This window comes from Bos indicus, chromosome 2 (assembly GCF_029378745.1).
Source record: "Bos indicus isolate NIAB-ARS_2022 breed Sahiwal x Tharparkar chromosome 2, NIAB-ARS_B.indTharparkar_mat_pri_1.0, whole genome shotgun sequence".
Lineage (NCBI taxonomy): Eukaryota > Metazoa > Chordata > Mammalia > Artiodactyla > Bovidae > Bos > Bos indicus.
In genome coordinates this window covers 27,688,537-27,709,503 of record NC_091761.1, presented here as the reverse complement: position 1 = coordinate 27,709,503, position 20,967 = coordinate 27,688,537, and positions in this window count along the sequence as shown.

The window sequence follows — 20,967 nt, the reverse complement described above, 5'->3', positions numbered from 1 at the left end:
AATCATTTACTAACCACTAGATTTTACGTAATCACAACGAACATTTGTATCCTGCCCTCAAATTTCCAAAGTGTGTTCACATTCTTTCTTTTGATGTTTCCAATAGTTCTTTGAAGTCACTTTGGCAGGTGTTTTTATTTGCTGCACTCTACAGATGGCCACGCTTTATATAACTAAGGTCACACAGGTACTACATAGTAGAACAGGGGTATAAGACCCAGTGCTCTGATTTAATTTCCAAGCAACCTGTTTAATGCTGTGCTGTAGGGGCCTGAACAACCTTAGGTACAGTTCCTGTAAATCGCGGAACTAAAGCCTGGAATTATGAATCTTTACTCAATTATCATGCTCCTTATTGCTTTCAGGAAACTACTGAAGTTGTGCTCTGCGTTTAGCACTGAATCACGTAGCATCACCTGTATGCTTTGCAGTGTTAGGCGAGGTGTCAACTGCCACCATAACCTTCAGCTTCTCTCTCAGTTCAGTACAGTTGAGCAGTGAACACCGTAGATTTGAACTGCTTGGGGCCACCTACCCTCAGGTTTTTTCCAACGGTAAATACTGGAGTACTACAAAGTCTCAGGTTGGTTAAATCTGTGGATATGGGATCGTAGATACAGAGGAATCATGTACAAGGAGGACTGACCATAAATTATCCAGGGATTTCCCACTATCGGGAGTATTGGTACACCCAGCCCTCTCATTGTTCAAGGGTCCATTATACTTTCTTTTTGCCTTATTTTGTACCGTGAGAGACTGCCTCCCTCCTTTACTTCCTTGAACAGTAAGAATCCCTAAATATAATACACATCTAAAATATGTTAACACATAATTGTGTCTTCCTCAGTTAAAGAAAATCCCTAGTAACCAAGCTGCTCCGTTCGAAGAAGCTCAACTATTGTCACTGAATGCTCAAATCTATCTTTTCTTCTTGAAGGATCCAAACCAATATTTTTTCCTTATGGGCAACTTAAGGATGATTTTAACATAATTTAAAAATGCAATTAAAATATATTTATTTATAACCATCCATTCATAGCCTGCTGCTGCTGCTGCTAAGTCGCTTCAGTCGTGTCCGACTCTGTGCGACCCCATAGACGGCAGCCCACCAGGCTCCCCCGTCCCTGGGATTCTCCAGGCAAGAACACTGGAGTAGGCTGCCATTTCCTTCTCCAATGCATGACAGTGAAAAGTGAAAGTGAAAGTGAAGTCATGTCCGACTTTTAGCGATCCCATGGACCTCAGCCCACCAGGCTCCTCCGTCCATGGGATTTTCCAGGCAAGAGTACTGGAGTTGGGTGCCACATGGTAAACCAGTGAGATTATATGTGAACTTAGAAAAAATCATAGTCGTAGTAAGTTATGTTTATTGATCACTCACTGGTTAACAGACACTCTGCTAATCATTTAAAATTTCTTACAGCTCATTTCATCTTCACAGAAACTTTACACAGTAGATAGTTTTATTATCTGCACTTACCAGGTATAGAAACTCAGGCTCAGAGAAGTTAAGGAGTCTAAGACAAGGGTAAGTAGTGGAGCTTGGATTTAAAGCTGGATCCACCAAAACGTGGATCTAGGTCCACTTGATTTTATGTGTGCTCATCTCTAGGCCTCCTAGGATTGAGGACGAGCCAACCTGATTCGTTATTCTTCTAACTAATTAATAAGCACCCCTGTTGTGCTCCATTTGTTTTTTTCAGTTATCACCACTCTACCCTTGAACGCCCCTTGTAACAGGAAATCTGTTCAAGACAGCTCAAGGGATGTGGGGTCTGATGGCTTCATGCTAATTTGCTCTATATTGGGCTTGTAGGGAGTTTTGATGTCAGGGATTTATATCCTTATATTCCCATAATCTTAGGATGTGGGTGAGAAAGACACCTCTTGAAAGAAACTATGCTTCTTAGTCTTCACTCCCCATTTCCCCTTCACTAACTTAAAAAGAAAAGAGGAGCTTTCAGGACACAGCATAGCTGCCAGAGTCTCACGAAGAGCTGGACTTCCAGGTCTCAAGAAGGGCAGGAAAACAGGATGAACTTTTAGATAGTAAAGGATGCTGAGCAGAAAAACAAGTGGACTTTTCTTCACTGTGATGCCAACTGATGCTCAGCACTCACATCTTCCCTGTGTGTCTCTGTTCCGGTGTCAAATTTCAAAGAAGGAAACTCAAGAGATCTAGATCGACTTCTGTATATGGCCCCTCTAACTGTGACCACCAGAGGAACTCTGGTCAGGAATGATAGTCAGAACAAACAAGCAAACAACAATAATAAAACCTCAGATGTCCAACACTTTGGTCTGGGGGAAACAGTTTCTGGGGAGGTGAATAGTACACACAGTACACGAAGCCTTACCCTTTCAACAAGTCTATTGACTGGGAACAAGAACTGAAGTGGTAGTATGAGAGTTAGGGGTAGAAAAGCCTTTGCATGTGTTGGTTTTCTTTAAGATATGGTTCCCTTGAACATATTTGAAGGCTGAGAGACATAGGAGACAAAAATAGAGGTAGTTGATGGAGCAAGTTACAGAAGAAGGTATGTGGGACTGGTGTTAAGAGCACACAAGGAGACCTTACTTGTAAAGCGTAGGAGGCACACTTTTCTAAATAGAGGGAGGTTTGCAGAGCCTTCCCTGGTGGCTTAGAAGGTAAAGAATCTGCCTGCAATGCAGGAGACCTGGCTTGGATCTCAGGGTTGGGAAATCCCCTGGAGAAGCGAATGGCAACCCACTCCAGTATTCTTGCCTGGAGAACTCCATAGACAGAGGAGCCTGGTGGGCTACAGTCCACGGGTTGCAAAGAGTCAGACAAAACCGATTGACTAACACTTTGCAGGGAGAGGGAAAGGACATATTTTCAAACTGATGGCCTCTACTCAGTGCAATATGAGATAAAATGACCTCCAGATTGAGGGATCTAGAGAGTGAGGGCTGGAGGTGGGTGGTGAATGCCTCTGACACCTGCTACAGGGTCCGTTCTCTAAGGAGAGCAGAGCAGGAAGAAGTCAAACTTGAAGACACAGATTACTTATTTTTTTCTATTTCCCTCCCATTGTATGCTTTTTCTTTTTGACATTTTAGTGCTTACTGGTCTCTCTTTCAAAGTGAGCAAAGAAAGAAAATGGAAATTGGAAACCAAATGTTACAGGTAGTACTGAATGGCCATTCCTTAAAATTTCTGCTAAAGCTTTGCGGGGGAGTTGGAGAAAGGGATGGGGACAAAAAAAAATGGGTATTACATCATTCATTATTGGACTCTGTCATCCCTTTTTCTCCATCGTGATCTCTAGAACATGGATGTTGGTTTAATTACCTCTCTAGGACTTAGATGTCCTGGTTCAGAGGATGAGACAAGAGTGTGGCACATCCTCTAACAGGTAACTCTGTACACAAGGATGTACCATGTACTGCCAAGAAAACCAAGGAAGGCAGTTTATGTCACCTCAAGGCAGAGTTGTCCAACAGCCAAAGAAACACTATAAAGACTACAGTGGCACAGATGACTTCCACTCTGCAAAGGGCATCCTTGGCAAGACAAAGGATCTGTTGATTTAAGCCAGGTGATCCAATCTGGAGTGAGGTGTCCAATAAGATCTGTCTCCTTTGAGAATGTGAATTTGTGCAGCCATTATGGAGAACAGAATGGAGTCTCCTTTAAAAAAAAAAAAACAACTAAAAATAGAGCTACTAATGTGATCCAGCAATCCTACTCTTAGGCATATATCCAGGAAAGATGAAAGCTCTAATTCAAAAAGATACAAGCCTCCAATGTCCATTACAGCACTATACAATGGCCAAGATATGGAAGCAACCTAAGCGTCCATTGACAAAGGAATGGATAAAGAAGAAGTAGTACATATATAAATGGAATATGATTCAACCATAAGAAAGAATGAAATATTACCATTTGAAGCAACATGGATGTACCTAGAAATTATCATACTAAGTGAAGTCAAAGATAAAATATCATATGATATCACTTGTATGTGGAATCTAGAAAAAAGTAATAAAAACTTATTTACAAAACAGAAACGGACTCACAGACATAGAAAGCAAACTTATGGTCATCAAATGGGAAAGGGGGCAGGATAAACTGAGCTTGGGATTAACACATACATACTACTATATATAAAATAGACAAACAAGGACCTCCTGTACAGCACAGGGACCTACACTCAATATTTGGTAAGGACACAGCTGAAGCGACTTAGCAGCAACAGCCGCAGCATAGGAGAAAGTTATATACATATATGAATACATATATAACTGAATCACTTTGCTGTATACCAGAAAATAATACAATATTATAAATCAACTATACTTCAATAAAAATAATAATAAAAGTTCTGCCTCCTTTGAATTCTTTAAAACTGAGTCTCAGAGGTTCTTTATTTCAGAATGGCTAGAACCAAACATCACAGATCTAGATAGCACAGCCAATAACTTCAGATTGTATTCTGATGACAGAAGCCACTAGGTCATGTAGGAATTAGATTAGACAGACATGAGTTGTAACTCCTATCCCACTACATATGAATTGTGTGTCATTGGGCAAATCATTTATTCTCTCAGATCTTATCTCTTCATAAGTAAAAAGGATAATTTGAAAATTATATTAAATGTGTAGATGCAAGCATTAAGTAGTGATCCTGGCATATATTAGGTATGCACTAAGTGTTGGAAAAAATGGATTGTGACACTTAGCTTGATTAAAAATTGCAGGTGGGGGTCACTCTTAGAATCAGCTAAAAACATGTAAAATATCATGTATGAAATGAGATGCCAGTCCAGGTTCGATGCACGATACTGGATGCTTGGGGCTAGAGCACTGGGACGACCCAGAGGGATGGTATGGGGAGGGAGGAGGGAGGAGGGTTCAGGATGGGGAACACATGTATACCTGTGGCAGATTCATTTTGATATTTGGCAAAACTAATACAATTATGTAAAGTTTAAAAATAAAATAAAATTAAAATAAAAAAAATTCTGCTGTGGATTCAATGCAATACAAATTAAAATTATAAGTGAGTTATCCTTTTTATCAGAAAAAATCAGCAACAACAATGACAAAAATAACAAACAGCAAACAAACAAAAAGCCTTCAAGCTCCTAGCAGTTCATAAAAACAAGTCTGTTCTCCTAAAGACTGAGACCAAATTACCAAGGCCATTATTTTTTGATAAATCAACGAAAGTCAATACAAAAACAATACGCAAATACTCTCATCAAACACCCCTTTGATGACATCAAAACACCACTAAACAAACACTCCAAACTCTTTCATGCCATTCCTGCCCCTTCCAGTCTTTCACTATGACTCCCCATGCAACTCAGCTCCAGTTGGACTTGGACTCTCGGCCTGCCGTTGTTTTCCTAGCTCTGCATTCTTGCTCTAGAGAATTCCTCCTCCCATCCCTACACACAGCCATACCAATTTCCTTACCCTTCAAGTTTTGATGAAATCTCACTTTCAGTATAAAAACCTTCCTTGTCCATCACTTCTCAGAGTGACCACTCTCTGCTCCAAAACTCCATGGTATTTCTCTTCTGCAGAACTCACTTGACCAGCTAGACTGGGCATGGGTCTTTCTGACAGGTGCCCAGCTTTTGAACCCTTTCCCTATTTTGGAGGAAGTAGAGCCTAACTCCCACTCTAGAGGCTGAAGATGTTTGTATGCTTTCCCCATCTCCTTTTCAGTTAAGACACGGACACTTGACAGAGGCTGAACCCATCAGGTGCACTCACTACACTTGGAAGGGAAGGCCAGTGCCACGAAGAAGCAGTTACCATGCAGACCTCAAGCAGTGCAGAGTGATACCTGGGAGACACCTGTGTTCTCTTTCCCAGGTCAGTGGTGGGAGCTGCCCACACTGACTGCCCTGTGCCCTATGGTGGCAGTGGCAGGGTCTTCACCAGACTAGCTCCATGGCATGATTTGGGGCACTGTTCATGACTGGTCCTCTCCAAGCCCAATTCTCCAGTTTTGCTATAAGTCTGGGCCTAAGAATAGGAGACTTCAGCATAGTATAAGGCAGGAAACAGCTTAAACTGGAATGCAGGGTCTCTCTGGGAATTGCTCACTGCTTGTCTTTCTCCTCAGACTCTTCCCTTTGGCCACGTTCACAGGCCTTCTTTCTCCTCAGGTCTCTGCCTGCAGAGGGATTTGTGGCAACATTTTTGGATGTTGCAAAGTTTAGAGGGGTAATGTTGACATTCGGGAGGGTGGCAGAGGTGCTCAGACAGTCTCACACAATGAGAAATCTCATGCCACTTTCCAAGGTCCCCTGGACAATCATATAGGCAAAAAATAAATCCTGTTATCTGAACTTAGAAGCTGACCCTGAGTTATGTATTAAAAACAACCTATTTGGGACTTTCTGAGGGACGATTGCATTTGGTTTGGAACTTCCCCTGGAGTTTTTCACTATTTTGGGACATCGCACCAGGATGGCAATATGGCTCAAAGCAACACACATTGGTTCAGAGTGCAGTTGTCACCACTATGTTGCTGGATCCTAGGATCAGTGTGGCCATCTGATTCCACTATGGATTCTCTAGTGTCCTCTTAGCCAAACGTTTGCATCCTGAATATGTATTTTTATTTATGTCATAAGTTGTTTCCTTTTAATTTCTCCTTTTTACTACAGTTATGGAAGTACACTGGATTTTTAGAAAAGATGATTTTCATTTCATTTCAGGATAGCCAAGGTGGCAGTCTTAGTTACTTATTATAAAAATGAGATGTTTGATCAAAAAGGGTAGCAAACCATGGCCCTCAAGGGCTCTCTTATTTTCCCACAATCTTCTCGCCTACTCTCCACTTCCCCCCTACAGGCAATATCCTTTGATATAGAATTTAGAATGTTATTCAATTTTTTTAGATAACGTATTTTTTTGTGTGTTAGACACACCTTTAGAAACAGGCTCCATTCTGGCTAAACTAAAACCATAACATCTTGGGTTGATACTGACTGAAGGTCTAATGGCCCATTTCAAATGCTGACCAAAGGAGGTGGAATAGGCTTTAAAACTAGCAGGCTCCTGGGAGCTCAGTTCTGTAGAAACTTAATAGGGTGTAAAGGGCATATGGAACCCAACCCACACCCCATTCTTAATCGCCCCATGAAAGAACAAACTTCTCTTCAACCCTGAATGCTTAAAAGAATTTGAATATAAATCAGCATGAGATTTGAAAAAGAAAAAAAGAAGTTGCTTCATAGCTTATTTTTCTGTTACCAACCATCAAAACCCATTTGAGCAGACTGAGCTACTCGGCAGTCGCTTCATGGTACGGCCACAGAGAGAGACAATTCAGGACACGGTGTCCTCACTCAGCTCTGAGAGAAGATTTCAGGCGAAGCCCTGCTCCAGCCAACAACGTCCAAAGGTTTCCTTACCTGATTCACGCCCCCTCTTAAAACGACCATAACTGTGAGGCTGATACTCCAAGGAGAATGTTTCCTGACATTAAAAATTCCTGAACTTCTGGGCCTCATCATATTTTATGAGCGGCCTCTCAGCTGGTGATGGTCTTAGTCCTACATGTTTTTGCTGGAAACCAGAGGACATGGGAAAATGTCTTTTCCAAACCTTATCACTTCAGAGGCAGAAGCAGCATCTGAGGATTTTCTGCATTGAATTCACCTGTATGCCCTGAAAAACCCATATGTACTTACAGGGAAAGCTCTGGTTTTAAAGAAGACTGCCTTTTAATCACTTGGAAACTATGAATTAACACAATTTCCAAAATCAACAGCCTGAGACTTTGATCCTGAGACTTTGGTTGTATGATTGAAAAAATTCTCAACAGAACGTTCCTGAGGAGTGACACAAAATGTCCCAGAGAGTTTAATCATGAGAAGATAATAGATGCAAAAGTGAATGGTAACATCCTACACAAATGAGAAGTATTTAAGGATGTCTCACTGTCACAGCCAACTAGGAAATAATTGAGTACAAATTCAGAAATAATATAGTAAATAAACTGTGAAGCTATATTCCCATAGTGTAACAGTTATTCACTGAAAAAAGAAAAAACTGGTCAGCACTTGACACAGCAATTGACAACTGATTTTTTAACGGATGTTACCTCTCTGTGAGTGAATCAGATACAACCTGAGTGGCCAAGACAAGATTATTTTATGCAAATATGCCACTTTTATATGCTGGAATGTTTGCTCAAGCTGTGTTTTAAGTGTGTAAGTCACTCTGGAGAGCTTTACAGACTCCTTTTACATTAAGTAGCCATTATGGTTCTATTCGGAGAAGGCAATGGCACCCCACTCCAGTACTCTTGCCTGGAAAATCCCATGGACAGAGGAGCCTGGTAGGCTGCAGTCCATGGGGTCGCTAAGAGTCAGACACGACTGAGCGACTTCACTTTCACTTTTGACCTTCATGCATTGGAGAAGGAAAGGGCAACCCATTCCGGTGTTCTTGCCTGGAGGATCCCAGGGACGGGGGAGCCTGATGGGCTGCCGTCTATGGGGTCGCACAGAGTCGGACACGGTTGAGTCACTTGGTACCATCTCATCTTCGTCTTGGAGAAGGCAATGGCACCCAACTCCAGTACTCTTGCCTGGAAAATCTCATGGACGGAGGAGCCTGGTGGGCTGCAGTCCATGGGGTTGCTAGAGTCGGACACGACTGAGCGACTTCACGTTCACTTTTCACTTTCATGCATTGGAGAAGGAAATGGCAACCCACTCCAGTGTTTTTGCCTGGAGAATCCCAAGGACGGGGGAGCCTGATGGTCCGCACAGAGTTGGACACGACTGAAGTGACTTAGCAGCAGCAGCAGCAGCAGCAGCAGCGTCGTCTGTTTATCTTGTTTTCTTTTTTTGCATGCTCACCAGAAAGTAGTCTGAGGCTTTGTCTGTCTTTTTTTCCAGAGCCCCTCACAACAATCTCTCTTTTTCTTCCTTGTCAACTTTGCCCTCATAACTTCCTTCACCGCTTCACCCTCAAGGCTGTTTTGTGGCTCTCTGAGCAGCTTGCAGCTGCTAAGCCGATGCGGCGGGAAGATGACTTTCACTTTGTGAGAACGACCATGCCTTGCCTTGATGTGGTGCACACGCTTCCCTTCCAGGAATCCAGTAAGACGCCAGCATTTGTTTTCTTGACTCATATGTTGACTCAAGCATTTATTATGTGTGATATGTGGAGATGCTGGGAAATACAAAGATGAGCTTGTCTCATTTCCTGACCTCAAGAAACTTACTTTACACTGAATAAAAAGGAAATGACATGAGTTAAATGTTACACAACCTCAGTCCAACAGACTAGCCACTACTTATTGATTACTGGAATTTGAAATGTGGCTAGTTCAAACTGAGATGTACAGTAGATAGATATAAAGTACATACTGGACTTCAAAGATTCGGTACAAAAAGTGCAAAGCAACTCATCAATAATATTTATATTGATTACATGTGATGTGATAATGTTTTGGATCAGTTCAGTTCAGTTCAGTCGCTCAGTTGTGTCTTTGCGACCCCATGAACCTCAGCACTCCAGGCCTCCCTGTTCCTCACCAACTCCTGGAGTCCACCCAAATCCACGTCCATCGAGCCAGTGATACCATCCAACCATCTTACCCTCTGTCGTCCGCTTATATAAAATTACACTTATGCTGGACTTCCCTGGTGGTCCAGTGGCTAGGACTCCACTCTCCCAATGCAGGCAGCCCATGTTTGATCCCTGGCCAGGGAGCTAGATCCCACATGCCTTAACTAAAGATCCCATGAGCAGAAACTAAAATCTGGCACAGTCAAATAAATAAATATAAACAAACATTTTTTAAAAAATAAAATTACACATGTAACTCATATTATTTCATTTGGCCAGTGATGTTATAGAAATTCAGAGAGGAAGGGGAGAGTATGTCCTAGGTGTGTGTGTGAGTGTGTGTGTGTGTGGTGGGGGGTTGACAGAGGTGGGAGATGGTGAACCAAAACTGCGCAAGAGGGGATGACGTTTGAACTGAGTCTTGAAGTAGCCTTCGCACATGCAGACTGGAGAAGGGGCCTCAGCCAGAGGTAGTAATGTACAAGGCACAGTCTCTGGATCCCATCTCTTCTCCTCTTCATAGAAGCTATTTGACTTCTATCACTCTCAGTTTCCACAAGAAAAAACTGGGGCTTCTGATGCCTATCTCATAAGACTGATTGTGATAAAGATTATCATGAGGTAACGCACACAAAGAAATTCGTGCATAGAACAAGACAAAGCACTCAGTAGATGGTATCAAAATTTACAAGTATGGGGGAACATCAGGAGAGTTAAAGGATGATTTAAAGAATGTTAAAATGACATTTAATCTGAAAGCCATTGCCTCAGCTACTATGAAGCTTTAGCTTCAGCATCAGTCCTTCCAATGAACATTCAGGGTTATTTCCATTATGATTGACTGGTTTGATCTCCCTTGCAGTCCAAGGAGCTCTCAAGAGTCTTCTCCAACACCACAGTTCAAAAGCATCAATTCTTTGACACTCAGTCTTCTTTATGGTCCAACTCTCACATCCATACATGACCAGTGGAAAAACCATAGCTTTGACTAGATAGTCCTTTGTCCACAAAGTGATGTCTCCGCTTTTTAATATGCTGTCTAGGTTTGTTATAGCTCTTCCTTCAAGGAGCAAGCGTTTTTAAATTTCATGACTGCAGTCATCATCCACAGTGCTTTTGGAGCCTAAGAAAACAAAGTCTGTCACTGTTTCCATTGTTACCCCATCTATTTGTCATGAAGTGGTGGGACTGGATGCCACGATCTTAGTTTTTTGAATGTTGAGTTTTAAGCCAGTTTTTTCACTCTCCTCCTTCAGCTTCATCAAGAGGCTCTTTAGTTTGTCTTTGATTTCTGTCTTAAGGGTGGTGTCATCTGCATATCTGAGATTATTGATATTTCTCCTAGAAATCTTGATTATAGCTTATGCCTCATCCAGCCCAATATACCACCATTAAAGTCTTGCCTCTCTTTTCAAGTCCTTGTTTATAAAATAATTGTTATAATCTGAAATATTCCAAAGTTTTACACAATACATCTTCAGGAACAGAGAGGGGAAAAAGATACATTTTCCAGTTAAATCTCACTGTCCTTATTCTGTACTGACTTTATCATAACCTTTTATGACGTTTTTAGTTGCAGATGATGGGAAAGAGTTGAAGTATAAACTGGCCATTGTCGTTCCTTTTCCTGTTGATATACTTGGCCACTGGAAACCCTAGGAGAATATTTTGTGGTCTGCATCTATCTTCGTCAAAACTATGGATGTCTCTGGAAAGTAGTGCAAATTCTGAGGATGATGGTGGTGTACTTATGTTAGTGATGCAGGACAAGCTTGGCATATCTCCAAGTTCTCACTGGAGCAGTGCTTATATAAGGACTTTATGACAGTCTGATACCTTTCTGAAGTATGCCAAGAAACTATGAGACCCACACATGACAGGTTACTGGGAGAGGAAATGACTGCAGCTGCTGCTGCTGCTGCTAAGTCGCTTCAGTCGTGTCCGACTCTGTGCGACCCCATAGACGGCAGCCCACCAGGCTCCACTGTCCCCAGGATTCTCCAGGCAAGAACACTGGAGTGGGTTGCCATTTCCTTCTCCAATGTATGAAAGTGAAAAGTGAAAGTGAAGTCGCTCAGTCTTGTCCGACTTAGCAACCTCACGGACTGCAGCCTACCAGGCTCCTCCGTCCATGGGATTTTCCAGGCAAGAGTACTGGAGTGGGGTGCCACTGCCTTCTCCAAACTAACTGCAGAGGTCACTGTAAATATATATTGAAGCTAGCTTCTCTTCAAGACAGATGCTCACCACAGGATGGTGGGCCAACCACTGTGAGGGCCCAGATACAACAGTGGCCTCAAAACGTATATTCTCTCTCCCACCCCAAGGTTCTGGCTCCAGGAGTTTTAAGAAGACTTCCAGAGAGGGAAAACCAAATTTTCATAAGATTTCATTAAAGCACAAACTTCACAGACTTCTGCTTCTAACATGGGTTCCTCATCAATTTCAACTTTTCTTACCCCTGGTCATCTGTTAAGGCATCCAGAAAAGGGTGTCTACTGAAAGCCCTCATTTACCTTAAATTTTGGTTAGTAACTGCCTTTTTTGTTATAATAAAGCATCTAACATTATTGAGTCACTGCTGTGCTAAGCATTGTACTATTTCTTTTAATCCTCATAACACCACCATGGATTATGTATCATCACCTGTTATTTTAGTTATCTATTGTTGCATAACAAAGCACCACAAAATTTAGGGACTTACAACAGCAATACTCATTTTTGATATCTTATGGTTTCTATGGGTCAAGAATTCATACAGAACATGATGAGTTTGGTTTACCTCTGTTCTATGAAGTCTGGGGTCTCAGCTGTGAGGCTTAAAAACTGGGTCCTGGAGTCATCTGAAGGATCGATCACTCCCATGTTGAGCCATTAATGCTGGCTGTCAGCGGAGGGTCTGGTGGGGATGTCGGTAGGGACACCCACACGTGACCTCTCCGTGTGGCCTGGGCTTCCAAAGGCTGAGAGAGAGCCAGGTGTGGAAACCTGCTGCCTGTTATGACTTAGCTGGAAGCCACATCACTTCTGCCATATTTCTTTTGGTTGAAGCAGTTTGAAAATTCAGCCCAGATTCCAGGAAAGGGACCCCAGCTCCTGATGAAAGGATATCATCGTCACCTCATGAGAACAGCATGTGAAATGAAATGTATACTGGCGCAGCTGTATTTGGAAAATACAATCTTCCTTGCATCTATATTTTACAGATTAAAAGACAGAGGCTTAAAGAGGGTGGATAAATTGCTTGTGATTACACAGCTAGTAAAAACAAAAGCCAAGATAGAAATCTGCTGATTTCCAGAATTCACTCTCCTAAAAAATCACTATTCCATGCTATCTTCCATCCCAGCTTTCAATTTTGAAAATAATGATAAATTAAAAATAATTCATTTTAAAACCAAATATTTATTTACCCCAATAGTGTGTCACAGATTTCATAAACCTGGAGCTGGGGATGGTCATGTGGGGTCACAATAATCTCAACATCTAAGTTACAAGAGCTCAATAACTCACGTCCTTGACCTCACACTTCTCAGAAGTTTCCTTTTCCCCCCACTATTTCTATAGTCCCTAAAGATACCAGTCAACTCATCGGCCCTCTAGGCCACTACGTAACCACTACTGCATTCTTTGTTTCCTCTGCCAATGATTGGGCTTCTGAGAACATCAGTGACAATGGAGCCGGGTCTTCTTGCTCCAGTAGCTTCTGGGGAAGCCAGAGGGGAACTGGTCTTACAAAGTGGTGGGAACAGTGACTCTGTCCCAACTCTGGGGCACACTCACTCTCTCTCGTCACCGGGCAGAGGAGCAGCACTGCCTTTCCTAGAGGGCAATGGGGTCGTAAGGAGGCTCGCCCTTCAACTTCACCCCCACATCATTCTCATTTTCCTGCTACTGACACGGATCAAACAAACAATTCAGCCTGGATCTCCAAACTCACTCCTGCAAGGGTTAAAAATATGTATTTGTTTCCTTTCCAAACAAAAAAAATTTCAACAGACTCTACAGGAAGCAGCTCAATTCAATAATATGAGAACTTACAAACCAAACATCAGCTCTAACTTTGAGTGCTAACCATGGGTCTTCCAATTATTGGTGACCCTGTAGTTTCTGGCCAGACAATGGGTAGACATTTACTTCTCATTTGTATGTCTCAAAGACCTAGTGAGATGGTTTTCCCAAACAAAAGAGGGTTAATCCAAAGACAAGTTTTCTGCTTAAAGCTGTGAAAAAAAGTTTTCCCAGGCTTTTCTCCTCTCCAACAAGATATCTAGGCCTTGTTCTGGGCACAGGTGCAGTACTCTTTGCAAGAAGGAAAATTCTTCCTAAGACATATCCTAGAGATGGAGCCCAGCTGTGGGAGAGATAACAGGAGGTTTATGGCCTTCCGCTTCTGGTGTTAAAGTAGCAGTGGTGGGTCAGGGGAGGAGGGAATAATGAAGACGAGAGGAGGATGGAGGAGGAGGAGGAGCAGGAGGGGGAATCTAACATGGATTGCATTCTTCCCAGGTGTTGGGCATCATGTGACACGTGTTCATCTAGTTCTTGCAATAGCTAGGTGAGGTAAATACTGTTATGTATTTTGGTAAATACTGTTATGTATTATGGATGTAAATACATACCATTTTCTTCAGATGAAGAAACTCAGGCTTAAAGATTGAATTAGTTCCAAGGCCATAGAGCTTAGAGAATTATAATTATGCATTCTTACTCCTGAACTCTTAACAATTTATATCAACTCTCTCCCACTCTAAGTTAGTTGTTAGTGGCTGTTCTCTTAAGAAATCCAATTAGACCAAACTTTATAAAATATCTGCTATGTGTAAAAATCCCCACTAGGCCCCGGGGCAATAGAGAAAAGGTAAGAACCAGCTCTGTCCTAAAGGAGCCAGTAGTTCAAGAGAAAAGACAACATGCCTAATGGGAAGGATTCTCAGCCCCAATGCTAATCCCAAGTAGGAAGGCATTCGGTCTAATTCTGGTGAGACTACAGAAAATTTCAGAAGGTGGTTTTTGAGATGGAAATTAGCTTCCAAATATAATTTTGATAAGTAAAGAAGAAAGGGAAAGGCATTGCAAACAGAAGGAAACATGAAGAAGAAGAAGGAAAAAAAAGCTTGTTAAAGTACACATGTGAGAGAATAAGTTTGAGTTGTCAGGGTGAGAACCTCAAAAGATGGATTAGGAAAGAGAGATGGAAGGTCAACTATGATGGCCTTTGTTTACCTGTGGAGGAATCTGGATGCGTCCTGTAGACAAGGAGAGCCACGCAGAGGCTTTCACACAGAGCAGGGCAAGTCCTGCGGGCGTTTCAGAGACCTGGCAGGTCCTGTATTCCCTCTAATGGGTGAGTTTTCTGGATTCACCTCTTTTAAAGCCCAGGTGATTGGGGGAGCCCAAAGGGAAGGTCAGATGCATTGGGCAGGAATCCATGGACACCCTGCCTTCCATCTTCAGGCATTATTTGTTTCTTTGAGTTGGATTTTTGTGGCTTTGGGTCTTTAGGATGGCTCTTGTGTTACTTAGATATTTTCTAATGGTGTAGGAGAAGGCAGGTTGAGATTTGGGCTTCAATTCTCAAGCAGAGGCCAAATGTTGACCATTGGTCATCATTCCCAGAGAAGGCAGAGTTTTGAAAGGAGGAGGAATGCATGTGGAAGGAGAGGAAATGTACTCCTTATCTGAAGGTGACCTGAGGAAGAGAGGGCAAGATGGAAGAAGGGTTACTTCACCATCAGGGCCTTTTCCCTGGACCTTTTCAATGGTGTTTGTTCATATTTTTAGCCTGCAAGAATTGAAACAAACTTCCACTCTTTGAAGCTTAAGACATGAGGTTTTCCAAAATGATTTGTGATTCCTTTTCGATACTGTGGAGAACAGGTCTTCTTCACTGAGATCTCTGATGAGTTGAGTTAATTAGTATTTCTGAGTTTGGTCTGCATTGACCATATTGTCTCTTTACTTTGGCTAACCTCAGGGGGCTGGAGCAAATGACTCTATCTGTGCCTCCTGCTCTGTTAGACCAGGTGAAATCAAATATTGTGAGGAGATAGAGGTTTTTTGACTCAATGAAAACGTCTTTTTTCAAACTGAGTACAATTTACAAACAGTCTAACTCCACATGAACTACTCGGTTTTCCCCCTAGCTGTTGAATAGCTCTGGCCTGCAGCTTGAAGGTTAGTCCACCCGTCAAGAGTTATTGGTTAAACACTAAATTCAGATGGTAGTGAAAGCATAGAAAACCATATCAATACATTTGGGTAAGTGAAGATTAATTGAGGAGATATACATGCACTCATCTGTAAACTGTTTACCCGTCCAGTGGGATGAGCTCCTTAGTTCTGTCACCCAGACAAAATCAAGAAGAGGAGAAGTAGCAGAAGTACTGGGGTGTATCAGGACCCATGGGCCCAGGGCCGGTTCAGGGCACTTGGCCTAGGCTTCCTAAGTTTAGGAGGTACCTCACACTTGACCTTATCAATGGAGGTCAAAGTGGGGTGGGATGGACAGATGCAGAGATTCAGTGACAGCCCCAGGGGGAGGAGATGGACAAGGGCTGAGCTGACAACAGTCCAGCCCAAGAAAATGAGTAACCCTGCAAGTCCTGCCAAGTGATCAACTGATGGTCTGATTCTGGTCAAACTCGCCTGAAGGGATGGCTTTGGTGCAAAAGTCTGGATGTGTGTGGGAGACTGTGGGTCCTCTTACAATTATCCTGTTTAAACTCATGGATTCCCGGTTGCTGCCATAGGATATCCTGCTCTTTTCTTAGCTCAGGCTCCACAATAAATCCTTTTTTTTTTTTTTTAATTGTTAGAGAAGTTTGTTTGAAATTAAAAGCAAAGCAATCTACACTTCCCTTTTCCAATGATGATTTACTAAACAGCCATTATGTGCCAAGGGCCGCTTAGAGCTTGGGGTAGAGTGGTGATGAGAATGGTCAGGGCCCTGCTCTTCCAGAATGCATAAGTTCAAGGCAGATGACAATAACAGAGATAAATGAACCCACAAGAAGATCTCTATGGCCATGAGTGATGGGAAGACCCTAAGTGGGGGCATATGACAGAGTGATGGTGCAGCAGCTTTAGATTGGGGGAGGTCAGAGTTGGCTACCAGAGGAAGTGACATTTGAACTCAAGACATGTACCTCCATTTAGAGACTTTTATTGTGTCTCATAGCAGAAGTACAGGAGGACACAGGTGGGCCCAGGGCCTGTTCAGGACATTTGGCCTAGGCTTCCTAAGTTTAGAAGGTGGCTCACACTTGACCTTAACAAATGTAGGTCAAATGGGGTTAGACCAAGAGTTTCAGAGATTCACTGATAGCTCCAGGGCTTCCCTGGTGGCTCAGATAGTGAAGAATCTGCCTGCAATGCAGGAGATCCAGGTTCAATCCTTAGGTTAGGAAGATTCCCTGGAGAAGGGAATGGAAACCCACTGCAGTATTCTCGCCTAGAGAATTCCATGGACAGAGGAGCCTGGTGGGCTACAGTCCATGGGATTGCAAATAGTTGGACACAACTAACAATGACTAACACACACACACACACACACACACACACACACACACACACTCTGACAGCTCCGGGGGAGGAGACGGATGAGGGCTGAGCTGACAACAGTCCAGCCCAAGAAAATGAGTAACCCTGCAAGTCCTGCCAAGTGATCAACTGATGGTCTGATTCTGGTCAAACTCCTCTGAGTGGACAGTTAACTGATTCAAGAAAAATTCCAGGAAAAACAACGATTGTCTAGATCACACTCAAGTTTATCTTAAGATAAACAGCCTTGCATATGGTTAGTTCTCTCTCAGTGCAATCAAGATCTTTTAAGCACATCTGATTTTTGCTTTTCTGGAAAGGGCAGGCTGCTAGTGGGGGAAGAGTCAGCTGACAGCTTCTGGTGGTCAGGGCTTAGAATTGCCTAATATTAAATATAGCTCTTGCCCTCTTTACATCTTTATCACTATGAACTTTTTTTTCTGGATGGTTCTAACGTGAGGGATGATGTGATTGATATCAATGAAGCTGATTTTACAAAACACCAATGATGGTTTGTCTCACTGTTTTCTTGGGATATGGAAAAATATTCTTCTCTTTGGCACCTGCTACGGCCAATGAGTAGAAGAAATACCTTCGAAGTGGATGTTGACTCAGAATCATGCAGGCCACTGCTACTTAGAGATGCAGGGCGTTTCTGCGTTTTCCATAAGGGAATAATTAAACCACTGCAGGTAACAAAGAATTAATTTTGAGGCATATTAAGCACCCTTAATTAGCACATTTGAGTTTCGTTTCCCCATAGGGAAAATATTCTCATGGCATGTTGCCTTGTCAAAGCTTCTAAAACTTCTTAAACTTCCGAGCTGAAGTCTGTTTTACAATGCAAATGAGGACTGCAAAAACCTTTAAGCCAAATCATTCATAAGCATTTAGGAAGCTCCAGGGCCTCTGAATTTTGTTAATAATTCTGTGGCAAGCTCTGGAAAGGCTTTCTGAAAAATATATGGCTGGCAAAATCAGAATAACTAAATCTTCTCAGAACCCAGAGCTGTGCAGATTTCTGAAAGCTTATGTTTTTCTCAATCTTGATTATGCTGGGTTTTAATTGCATTTTAAAGTTTAAGTGAATTTAGGGATCATAAAAATGCAAGACAAATAGACACATCTCAGCCTAGACACATCCATCACACGGAGTTGACTGCTCACAATATCACATACAATTAGGACAGCAGAAGGGATTACAGTTTATTGGTCTCAAATTCAATTAAATGAGATCAATTAATTCCTTGGAATATTTACGATAAGCTTCTCCTATCTAGGTATCTATGCTGCACTGAATTTAATTTAACAATGAAAGAGGCCTGATCTGTTTGGTTATTATGTAGATTTACACGTTTTTGAATTTGAGGGGAAAGACTTAAAACTACGTGTACTTTCCACAGCATGGGTGGAGGCTGGCAGGGAGGCTCAAGAGGGAAGGGATACATGTAAACCTACAGCTGGCTCACATTGTTGTACAGTAGAAATTAACACATTGTAAAGTAGTTATACGCCAGTTAAACATTAAATTAAAAAACAAAACAAAACTACGTGTACTTTCCAAATATGAGCATGTAGAGTTTAATTTATTACATGTTAGCGATTGCCCGGTAACGACTCTTTTAGACTTGAACATGAACATTTGCTGTAGATGCACTTCTGAAGGCAAACTAAATGATGTTGCCCTTGAAATCTTACCCTCCTTGGATTCACACATGAGAATGAACTTAAACGCCAACAACTAGTGAGGGAAAGGAAGAACACAGTCATTCGAGGTAGTATCAGTTCTCAAATAGTATATAGCAGAATAATTTCTCGTTTCATTTTCTACTACTAAAAACAGCACAGAAAAACGTTCAAAGAGCTAGGGAGGGAAGTTGGCAACTAACAGACTCTGCCAGTGTAAGCATGTGGCCTAAGTCCTTTGACTTTTTGTCTTCTATTGGGATTTTGCATGCAGCCAGCAACACATTCTAATAAGGCAATTTTAGGTTTTATTGAACATTTTAGGATTTGGTTTGAGGTGAAACAAGAGGTGATCTATTTCTTTGGACTTTTGAATTTCTCTTTTTAAATTTTGAATGTGCTTTTGTCCCATGGTAATTACCTTCTGCTTTTTCCTTTCTTTTTCTTCTTCACTCCTTCCCTCTCCCCTCTCTAACAGAGTAGAAATTTAGGATGAACGAAATATTGTTCTAAAATAATGTCCTAAAATATTAGGGCATTGCCTAGTGTCTTCTTCCAGCTGCAAAAATTTGTAGGGCAATGCAGATTCTTCTCTAAAATAGTGGTTTCTGTTAGCTCCAAAATATTAAAGGCAGCTTATGAGAAAAAGGGACTGTGCTCAGTCATGTCTGACTCTTTGTAAACCCATGGACTGTAGCCCACCAGGGTCCTTTGTCCATGAAATTTTTTAGGCAAGAATACTGGCTGCTGCTGCTAAGTTACTTCAGTCGTGTCCAACTCTGTTACCCCACAGACGGCAGCCCACCAGGCTCCACCGTCCCTGGGATTCCCCAGGCAAGAACACTGGAGTGGGTTGCCATTTCCTTCTCCAATGCATGAAAGTGAAAAGTCAAAGTGAAGTCACTCAGTCATGTCTGACTCTTAGCGACCCCGTGGACTGCAGCCTACCAGACTCCTCCCTCCATGGGATTTTCCAGGCGAGAGAATACTGGAGTGGGTTGCTAATTTCCATTTCCAGGGGATCTTCCTGACCCAGGGATCCAACTTGTGTTTCCTGAGGCTCCTGCATTGAAGATGGATTCTTTACCCAAGGGCAACAATTTCCAGGTCAGTTTCAGACAGGAATACCTTTCCCAACATTTCTAACAGGTGAATTTCTACCTGAAACTTCCCATGATAGGAAGTTCCCTGCTTGATGAGGCTGCTAATTCATTTTTGGCCAACTTTGCCCATTTATTCTACAGAGATACAATTAGCTTTACAGGCAGTTAAGCCAGTCATCCCAAGTTCTGCCCTCTAGATCTACACAGATCAAGTCAAATTTTCCCCACCTAATAGCCCTTCTAATCTTGGAACTCACACAGCAGGCCTCCCAACAATCTTTTCTCCTTTAGTTTCTGCTATGGTTTGCAGGATGACTGGATACAGCTTCCTGAACTACACCCGCCCCTTAACACTTGACTCAAATTCCAGTTTCTTGCCCTCTTGAGATTTTAAAATCCATCTCTGCAATTTCTCAAATTCTTTTCAGCTTACAACCTCCTGTTTCCTTGTTTGTACAAGTCGCTTATATCCAAACAGTCTCTTTATGAGTTTCTACCAAACATCACTGGTTTTCAGCAGTTTGGGTCTAATATGTTTATGGCAGTTTAGCAGAAACAGCAGGAGGAATCACATGTCCCGTGCATTAGCTTCTGAAATCTCCCTCCACTCCCCTGTCTCTCTCTTCCTGACATCATCCTCACTTTCTCTGCTGAGTGAAAGCTAATTCTACTAATCTCAGAAATAAAGACCTGCTGATCCTAAGATGTGAAAGGCTCAGACTGCCTTGAAGGTAAATTATTTCAGCAGAGTCTGAAGCTTCTTTCCCTGAAACAATGAAATTTTCATTGTGTGTGTGTGTGCTGTTGCTCAATTGTGTCTGACTCTTTGTGACCTCATGGACTGTAGCCCAACAGTCTCCTCTGTCCATGGAATTTCTCCAGGAAAAATACAGGAGTGGGTTGCCATTTCCTCCTCCAGGGATCTTCCCGCCACAGGGATTGAGCCCACGTCTCCTGCATGGGCAGGTGGAATCTTTACCACCGTGTCACCTGGAAAGCCCATTACTACCCACATTACTACAAAGCATAATATTCAGTAATAATCATAATCACATCCATCTGTTAAAC